The sequence below is a fragment of the Mustelus asterias genome, chromosome 21, assembly GCF_964213995.1.
Source record: "Mustelus asterias chromosome 21, sMusAst1.hap1.1, whole genome shotgun sequence".
Classification (NCBI taxonomy): domain Eukaryota; kingdom Metazoa; phylum Chordata; class Chondrichthyes; order Carcharhiniformes; family Triakidae; genus Mustelus; species Mustelus asterias.
In genome coordinates, this window is record NC_135821.1 from 10,408,413 (window position 1) to 10,416,311 (window position 7,899).

Consider the following 7,899-nt stretch of genomic DNA (forward strand, 5'->3'; position numbering starts at 1 on the left):
GTACCTGTTACCTAGCCGATCAATCTGGTGCAAGAATCCAAGTTGTGCAACGGGATCATTAGTCACTCGATACGGCTTTCGAGAGCAGGAGGAAGCGACTCAACTGACCAGTAATTATAAATAATCCACCGTACAAAATCAAATTAGCCACACTGAAAAGAACTTTCCTTTGCGAATCAGACCAATCCAATTTAGGACACAGAACACTGAACGAATTGTGTAACATTTTCCAAAGTAACAGTCTGATATTAAAATCAGAGTTAGGGCCCAATTAAGGGAGCTTCCCCAGTCGATTCTCTGTAACGGAGGTTTCAGGGCATTGGGAACAAGCGGAATGTCTCCAACGCTGCAAAGTTCAGAAGCTACACCCAGGCCAAACCGTGCTTTAAACTGGCACGGCTTTCCCCATTATCGCTGGTTATCAAACCTTTGCCCCACCACATCCCCATCTCCCTCCCCTCCACCCTGATCAATGTAGATAGGCACATGGTTGCCTTGCCCACATCAAGAGAACACCACATCTTAAGTCATTGGCATTTTACAGTTCACACTTCCTGTTTAAATATATTCAGGATCACATGACAGGCACGCACCTTTGTGACTCTGAGAATGTCATCTCAGTTGAACTATACTTGTCAAACAGTAGATGGAATATTTACAACCTGATGACTCAGCTAACTGATAAGGACTCTATCGCCCTCGTCACAGGTCAACAAATACACCACAAATCACCACACAAACGTACCATCATCGAAACTGTACCAGCACAAATAAAGACAAACAGACATTTATACAGCCCAGATCAAATCTCTCCAAACTCATGCAATGTCCACACTCGTGTAGGCTAACTTGGTAGACATTCTGTGGCAGCAACATGGCACCAGCAACGTAAACTGCCAGTTAATATGCTTACTGTGATGATGATGATTAAATAGGAATACTCCCCGTCTGCTTGCTCAGACATTGCTACGGAATTAACATCGATTGGGCGAAATAGATAGGACACCGGTTTGAAGTTTAAGTGTCTCAGACAATCCAGCACTATGTCATCCACCTGCATCAGGGACGTCCAAGTGTTTCTGTCGACACATACCGTGAAGTCTTACATGCCACAAATTAAGTTAAAAGAAATCCCCCCATTAATAAGCATTTGGCTTCCAATACTAAATGTTCTTGACATTATCTTTGCTGCATACACGATGATGGAGAAACAGACAACAATACTGAAATGCTTCAAAATAACCTGTCACACTATATATCACTCGAGTTCAAACTGCCTGTCTCACTGCAAAGCTTCACTGCTGTGTAGAACACACGATTCAGTATGGGGAGGTGTTTTCTCCCCCCGAGATATTCAATCCTTGCAAGGAGGCATTCGCATGGACCTTAGCTGCCCTCCAGTCGCATTGCCAAGTAAGCAGTTACTCGTGTGCCTAGAAAGTGAGTAGTGTACCAAGCTGTCCTTCCAAGACAAGCTGTATCCCTCTTCCCGCTGCTGCCCCCCTGCCCCCCCCCCCCCCCCCAAAGAGACAGGGAATCTCAGACCTTCCACATTCAGCTACGCGGGAGCCCTCTTGTCTCCTGCAGGTGACCTGGAGATGTCTCAATGTTGCAATCACCTCTGTGCTACCCTTTTCATGAGGGGGGGGGGTCACGACACTACTATTCCCACGTATAAGCACAGTTTCCAACAGCCACCACCTCACTACCAGCACTTGAAATAAACCAGGTTTCATTCCATTGAAGGAAAGCACGCCAGCAGTCAAAGAAAATGACACTCTAAAGGTAACATATTTTAAACTGCGATAGTTAGAAAGTGGCTATGAAGTGCCTCCTCAGGGTGACATATCACAGAAAAGTTTACAATGTAGGAGGAAGGCCTTTCTTATCCATTAATAAAACGTTTGGAATAATCTGCTGGATACGGACAAAAGACAATCCGCTTAATTAAGATCCAACTCGATTTCAGGAAGGAAGAGCTTACCTACTAGAAGGGCAAGTTCTGATGGACTGAGTAACCTTTCCTGATTGTTAACCTTCCACATGTTCTTTCTGTCCCTTCAGCATTTCTATCTCTTCCCATCATCCTCGAACGGATGCAGCACAAGAGGCCATTCAGCCCATTGCCTCAGCTTGCCCCACTCCGCCTTTCCCTCCCCATCAATGCAAACCTTCCCCCTTCGTACAGTTACCCAATTCCCTTTTGTAAGACAAGGTTGAAATGGTCTCACACCCCCGCACACACAGCTGGGGTTAGTGTGGATTCTAACCACTCAGTGGGAAGAATGACCTTCCTCATGTCACCTTCGTGCCCCCCGATTCTCGACCCTTCCATCCAGGGGAAGTTTCACCCTCTGGCAAAAACTATCACGAGCTTGAACGTCACAAATCAAATCTCCTCACAAACTTCCCTTCTCCAAGAACTGCCCCTAGTTTCTCCATCTATCCACGTTCCTCATCCTTGTAATCATTATAAATCCTTTCCGCATCCTCTCTGATGCCTTCACATCCTTCCCAAAGTACGGCGGCACCCAAGAAAGGCCGCAACATTCAAGTTGAGGCCCATGTCCTGAACAGACTAACCTCTACTGAGGTGGAATTCCAGACACCAGTTACGTTCCAGTACCTCATCCAACTGCTCATTCGGTGTATAAATCTAGACAAAACCCTGTTGGCAAGCTATTTAACCATGAGTGGCATCACACCCAGCCTGATCCCCTTTTAAACTGACATCCACACAGCCAATTTCCTTTAAATTAAAGAACAGGATAGGTTCACTAAGAGCCATCGATTTCAGGATCCCAGATATGCTGAGGTCAATCTGTGGAATTCCTGCCATTGACTTCATGGATTGAGCGAACAATAAGGCATTTTAAGGCACAATAGGAGGCCATTCAGCCCATCGCGACTCGACCAGCTGAAAAGAGTGCTATCCAGTCTAATCTTAATTCCCTGTGGGTTACAGAACTTTATGTGCATGTATAAGTATTCTTTTTAATGTGATGAGGGTTTCTGCCTCAGGAAAGCGAGTTCCAGACCCCCCACCACTCTCTGGGTAAAGAAAAACTAACCCCGGCAATTACTTTAAATTTATGTCCCCGTCAAGGGAAAACGATGCATCCAATCCACTCTTTAAAGGCCCCGAACTTCACACAACTCGGTTAAATCTTCCAACTGAATTTCTACAGGCAATTATTCCTTTTTGGGTGCAAAATGACTTGCATTATAAAGATCTCAGCAATCTGTTTTCTTTATTCTTTTATGGGGCATTGGAGTCGCCAGCAAGACCACCATTTGCTGCCCACCCAGAACTTCCCTTGAGCTAAATGGATTGCTAGGCCATTTCAGGGAGCATTGACTCCGGGTCTGGAGTCACATGTAGGCCAGGCTGGTTCAGGCCGACAGATTTCCTTCCCCCCCCAAAGGACATTTGTGAACCAGTTGGGTTTTGTTTTTAAAATGATTTATCACCACCATTGCTGAGACTGGCCACCAACTGCAGATAATAGTCAAATTTAAATTCCAGCAGCTGTCACAGTGGGATGTGAACCCACGTCCCTCGATCCTGAGCCTCGGGATTACTCGCCCGCCACATACGCTGCCATCTCCCTGGCAAAACTCAGCAACGCACAGCACAGAAACAGGCCCTTCAGCCCACCATATCGCTGCCAAGAATCAAGTACTAACCTATACTAACCCATTTACCACCTCTGGGGCCATTGCTATTATTCCGTGACAATTTAAATCCAGATGTGAATCATACACTGATTTTTACATCGAAAAGAAAAAGCTTCCCCTGCACACCCCGCCCATCCAGATAACGCTGCAAGAGGAATAAACACGTACAAGGGGGGAGGGGTGAGGGCGGGGGGGGGGGGGGGGGGGGGGGGGGGTGTTTTGGAGGGGCGAGGGCGGGGGGGGGGGGGTTTGGAGGGGTGAGGGCGGGGGGGGTTTGGAGGGGAGAGGGCGAGGGGGGTTTGGAGGGGAGAGGGCGAGGGGGGGTTCGGGCGGGTTCGGAGGGGCGAGGGCGGGGGGGGGGGTTCGGAGGGGCGAGGGCGGGGGGGGGGTTCGGAGGGGCGAGGGGGGTTTGGAGGGGCGAGGGGGGTGGGGGGGTTTGGAGGGGCGAGGGGGGGGGTTTGGAGGGGAGAGGGCGGGGGATTTTGGAGGGGCGAGGGCGGGGGGGTTTGGAGGGGAGAGGGTTTGGAGGGGCGAGGGCAGGGGAGTGTTTCCGGGGGGGGGGGGGGGGGGGGGGGGGGGGGGGGGGGGGGGGTGAGGGCAGCGGTGTCCAGGGGGGTGAGGGCGGCGGTGTTCGGGGGTGAGGGTTTGGGGGGTGAGGGTGGGGTGTTTGGGTGGGGGCTGGGGGTTTGGGGGGTGAGGGTGGGGGGGGGGCTTTGGGGGGTGAGGGTGGGGGGTGTTTGGGGGGTGAGGGTGGGGGGGGTTTGGGGGGTGAGGGTTGGGGGGGTTTGGGGGGTGAGGGTGGGGGGGGTTTGGGGGGTGAGGGTGGGGGGGGTTTGGGGGGTGAGGGTGGGGGGGGTTTGGGGGGTGAGGGTGGGGGGGTTTGGGTGGGGTTTGGGATGTGAGGGCGGGGGGGATTTAGGGGGTGAGGGCGGGGGGGTGAGGGCGGGGAGGGTTTGGGGGTGAGGGTGGGGGGTGAAGGCGGGGGGGTTTGGGGGGTGAGGGCGGGGAGGGATTTGGGGGCTGAGGGCAGGGAGGGTTTGGGGGTGAGGGTTGGGGGGTGAAGGCGGGGGAGGTTTGGGGGGTGAGGGCTGGGAGGGTTTGGGGGGTGAGGGCTGGGAGGGTTTGGGGGGTGAGGGCTGGGAGGGTTTGGGGGGTGAGGGCTGGGAGGGTGTTTAGGGGGGTGAAGGCGGGGGGGAGTGCGGGGGCGGACGTTCGGGGGGCGAGGGTGGTTCGGCGGCGAGGGGGGGCGAGGGGCCGAGGGGCGGGGGGGGGGGGGGCCGAGGGGCGGGGGCGGCGGCGGGGGGGGGGGGGCGAGGGGCGGCGGGGGGGGGCCGAAGGGCAGCGGGGGGGGGGGGGGGGGGGGGGGCCAAGGGGCGGCGGGGGGGGGGGGGTCAAGGGGCGGCGGGGGGGGGGGGGGTCAAGGGGCGGCGGGGGGGGGGGGGGTCAAGGGGCGGCGGGGGGGGGTCAAGGGGCGGCGGGGGGGGGTCAAGGGGCGGCGGGGGGGGTCAAGGGGCGGCGGGGGGGGCCGAGGGGCGGCGGGGGGGGGGCCGAGGGGCGGCGGGGGGGGGCCGAGGGGCGGCGGGGGGGGGGCCGAGGGGCGGCGGGGGGGGGGCCGAGGGGCGGCGGGGGGGGCCGAGGGGCGGCGGGGGCCGAGGGGCGGCGGGGGCCGAGGGGCGGGGGGGGGGGGGGCCGAGGGGCGGCGGGGGGGGCCGAGGGGCGGCCGAGGGGCGGCGGGGGGGGGCCGAGGGGCGGCGGGGGGGGGCCGAGGGGCGGCGGGGGGGGCCGAGGGGCGGCGGGGGGGGGGGGCCGAGGGGCGGCGGGGGGGGGCCGAGGGGCGGCGGGGGTGGGGGGGCCAAGGGGCGGCGGGGGGGGCCGAGGGGCGGCGGGGGTGGGGGGGCCGAGGGGCGGCGGGGGGCCGAGGGGCGGCGGGGGGGCCGAGGGGCGGCGGGGGGCGGCGGGGGGGTGAGGGGCGGTGGGTGGGGGGGTGAGGGGCGGTGGGTGGGGGGGGTGAGGGGCGGTGGGTGGGGGGGGGTGAGGGGCGGTGGGTGGGGGGGGGTGAGGGGCGGTGGGTGGGGGGGGTGAGGGGGCGGTGGGTGGGGGGGGTGAGGGGCGGTGGGTGGGGGGGGTGAGGGGCGGTGGGTGGGGGGGGTGAGGGGCGGTGGGTGGGGGGGGTGAGGGGCGGTGGGTGGGGGGGGTGAGGGGCGGTGGGTGGGGGGGGTGAGGGGCGGTGGGTGGGGGGGGTGAGGGGCGGTGGGTGGGGGGGTGAGGTGCGGTGGGTGAGGGGCGGTGGGTGGGGGGGTGAGGGGCGGTGGGTGGGGGGGGTGAGGGGCGGTGGGTGGGGGGGGTGAGGGGCGGTGGGTGGGGGGGTGAGGGGCGGTGGGTGGGGGGGGGTGAGGGGCGGTGGGTGGGGGGGGGTGAGGGGCGGTGGTGGGGGGGGTGAGGGGCGGTGGGTGGGGGGGGTGAGGGGCGGTGGGTGGGGGGGGTGAGGGGCGGTGGGTGGGGGGGTGAGGGGCGGTGGGTGGGGGGGGTGAGGGGCGGTGGGTGGGGGGGGTGAGGGGCGGTGGGTGGGGGGGTGAGGGGCGGTGGGTGGGGGGGGTGAGGGGCGGTGGGTGGGGGGGGTGAGGGGCGGTGGGTGGGGGGGGTGAGGGGCGGTGGGTGGGGGGGGTGAGGGGCGGTGGGTGGGGGGGGTGAGGGGCGGTGGGTGGGGGGGGTGAGGGGCGGTGGGTGGGGGGGGTGAGGGGCGGTGGGTGGGGGGGGGTGAGGGGCGGTGGGTGGGGGGGGGGTGAGGGGCGGTGGGTGGGGGGGGTGAGGGGCGGTGGGTGGGGGGGGTGAGGGGCGGTGGATGGGGGGGGGTGAGGGGCGGTGGGTGGGGGGGGGGGTGAGGGGCGGTGGGTGGGGGGGGTGAGGGGTGGTGGGTGGGGGGGGTGAGGGGCGGTGGGTGGGGGGGGGTGAGGGGCGGTGGGTGGGGGGGGGGTGAGGGGCGGTGGGTGGGGGGGGTGAGGGGCGGTGGGTGGGGGGGGTGAGGGGCGGTGGGTGGGGGGGGGGGGTGAGGGGCGGTGGGTGGGGGGGGGGTGAGGGGCGGTGGGTGGGGGGGGGGTGTGGGGCGGGTGAGGGGCGGTGGGTGGGGGGGGTGAGGGGCGGTGGGTGGGGGGGGTGAGGGGCGGTGGGTGGGGGGGTGAGGGGCGGTGGGTGGGGGGGGTGGGGGGGGTGAGGGGCGGTGGTGAGGGGTGGTGGGTGGGGGGGGTGAGGGGTGGGGGGGGGGTGAGGGGCGGTGGGTGGGGGTGGTGAGGGGTGGGTGGGGGTGGTGAGGGGTGGGTGGGGGTGGTGAGGGGTGGGGGGGGTGAGGAGCGGTGGGTGGGGGGGGTGAGGGAAGGTGAGGGTGAGAGTGACTTACTTTCAGTGCAGGCTGAGCGGGTGGGATCCCACCGCCAGACGGTAATGGAGGCGCTGCCGGTCGGATGGAGATGGCGAGATGCGGAGCAAGTGGCCGCCGAGAAGCTGCATTGGGCGCCCGTCTGATGCCACCTTCCGTTTCCCGCTCCGAACCCGGCTTCCCCCTCACCTGGGCCGCCCCCGCTGCTCAGGAAAGCCCGGGGCTTGACCTATTTCCGCTAGGCCGCGGCGGAGCAACTTTGATTCTGGGCGGCTGAGGGAGGGAGGAAAGTTGAGGCGAGTGGGGGAAAATAATGTAAAAAAGGGAATGTCTGGGGTCAATGTCTGCCCTAATTTTATTCTTTAAATACCCCCCCCCCCCTCAAGCCCGCTGCGCTCCCCCGGGTCGCCGCCCGTTGCTATTTACACTCGGGCTCTCTCCGCTCCGGCTCCCTCCTCACAACATGTCCGCCCGGCCCCGCTCCTCCAGCATCCCGCCCTGCACCGCGCGGCCCGGCCCCCACTCCTCCAGCATCCCGCCCTGCACCGCGCGACCCGGCCCACGCTCCTCCAACATCCCGCCCTGCACCGCGCGGCCCAGCCCCTCCAGCATCCCGCCTTGCACACCTGACCATCTCACCCTCCTCAGCAACAGCTTGCCTCTATGGGTTGCCAACTCCTCCAGGATTGTCCGGGAGGCTCCAGGCATCCCCTCCTTCCCCTTTATTCCTTCAAATGTTGCCCATATAAGCAACACCCACATTTATTTAGTCTCTTCTGAGACTAATGTTTCTTCTTTTAGCAGAAGAGTTAATTTGGAGAAGTTTAATGATGGCAAAGTTTTAAAGT

The 7,899-nt window shown here is 62.1% G+C and overlaps 1 protein-coding gene across 4 annotated transcripts in view; it reads right to left on the bottom strand.

Moving 5' to 3' along the window:
- Positions 1–7,569, bottom strand: part of LOC144509092 (serine/threonine-protein phosphatase 6 regulatory subunit 3-like) — a 116,439-nt gene extending 108,870 nt beyond the window's left edge. For 2 of the 4 annotated variants that reach the window (XM_078237430.1, XM_078237432.1), the window contains exon 1: positions 7,478–7,569. The gene's annotated coding sequence lies outside the window, so the exon portion shown is untranslated. Of the gene's footprint in view, positions 1–7,072 lie in introns of all 4 variants that reach the window. The other 2 variants (XM_078237428.1, XM_078237431.1) reach the window with 1 other exon arrangement.
- Between the last annotated feature and the right edge of the window lie 330 nt (positions 7,570–7,899).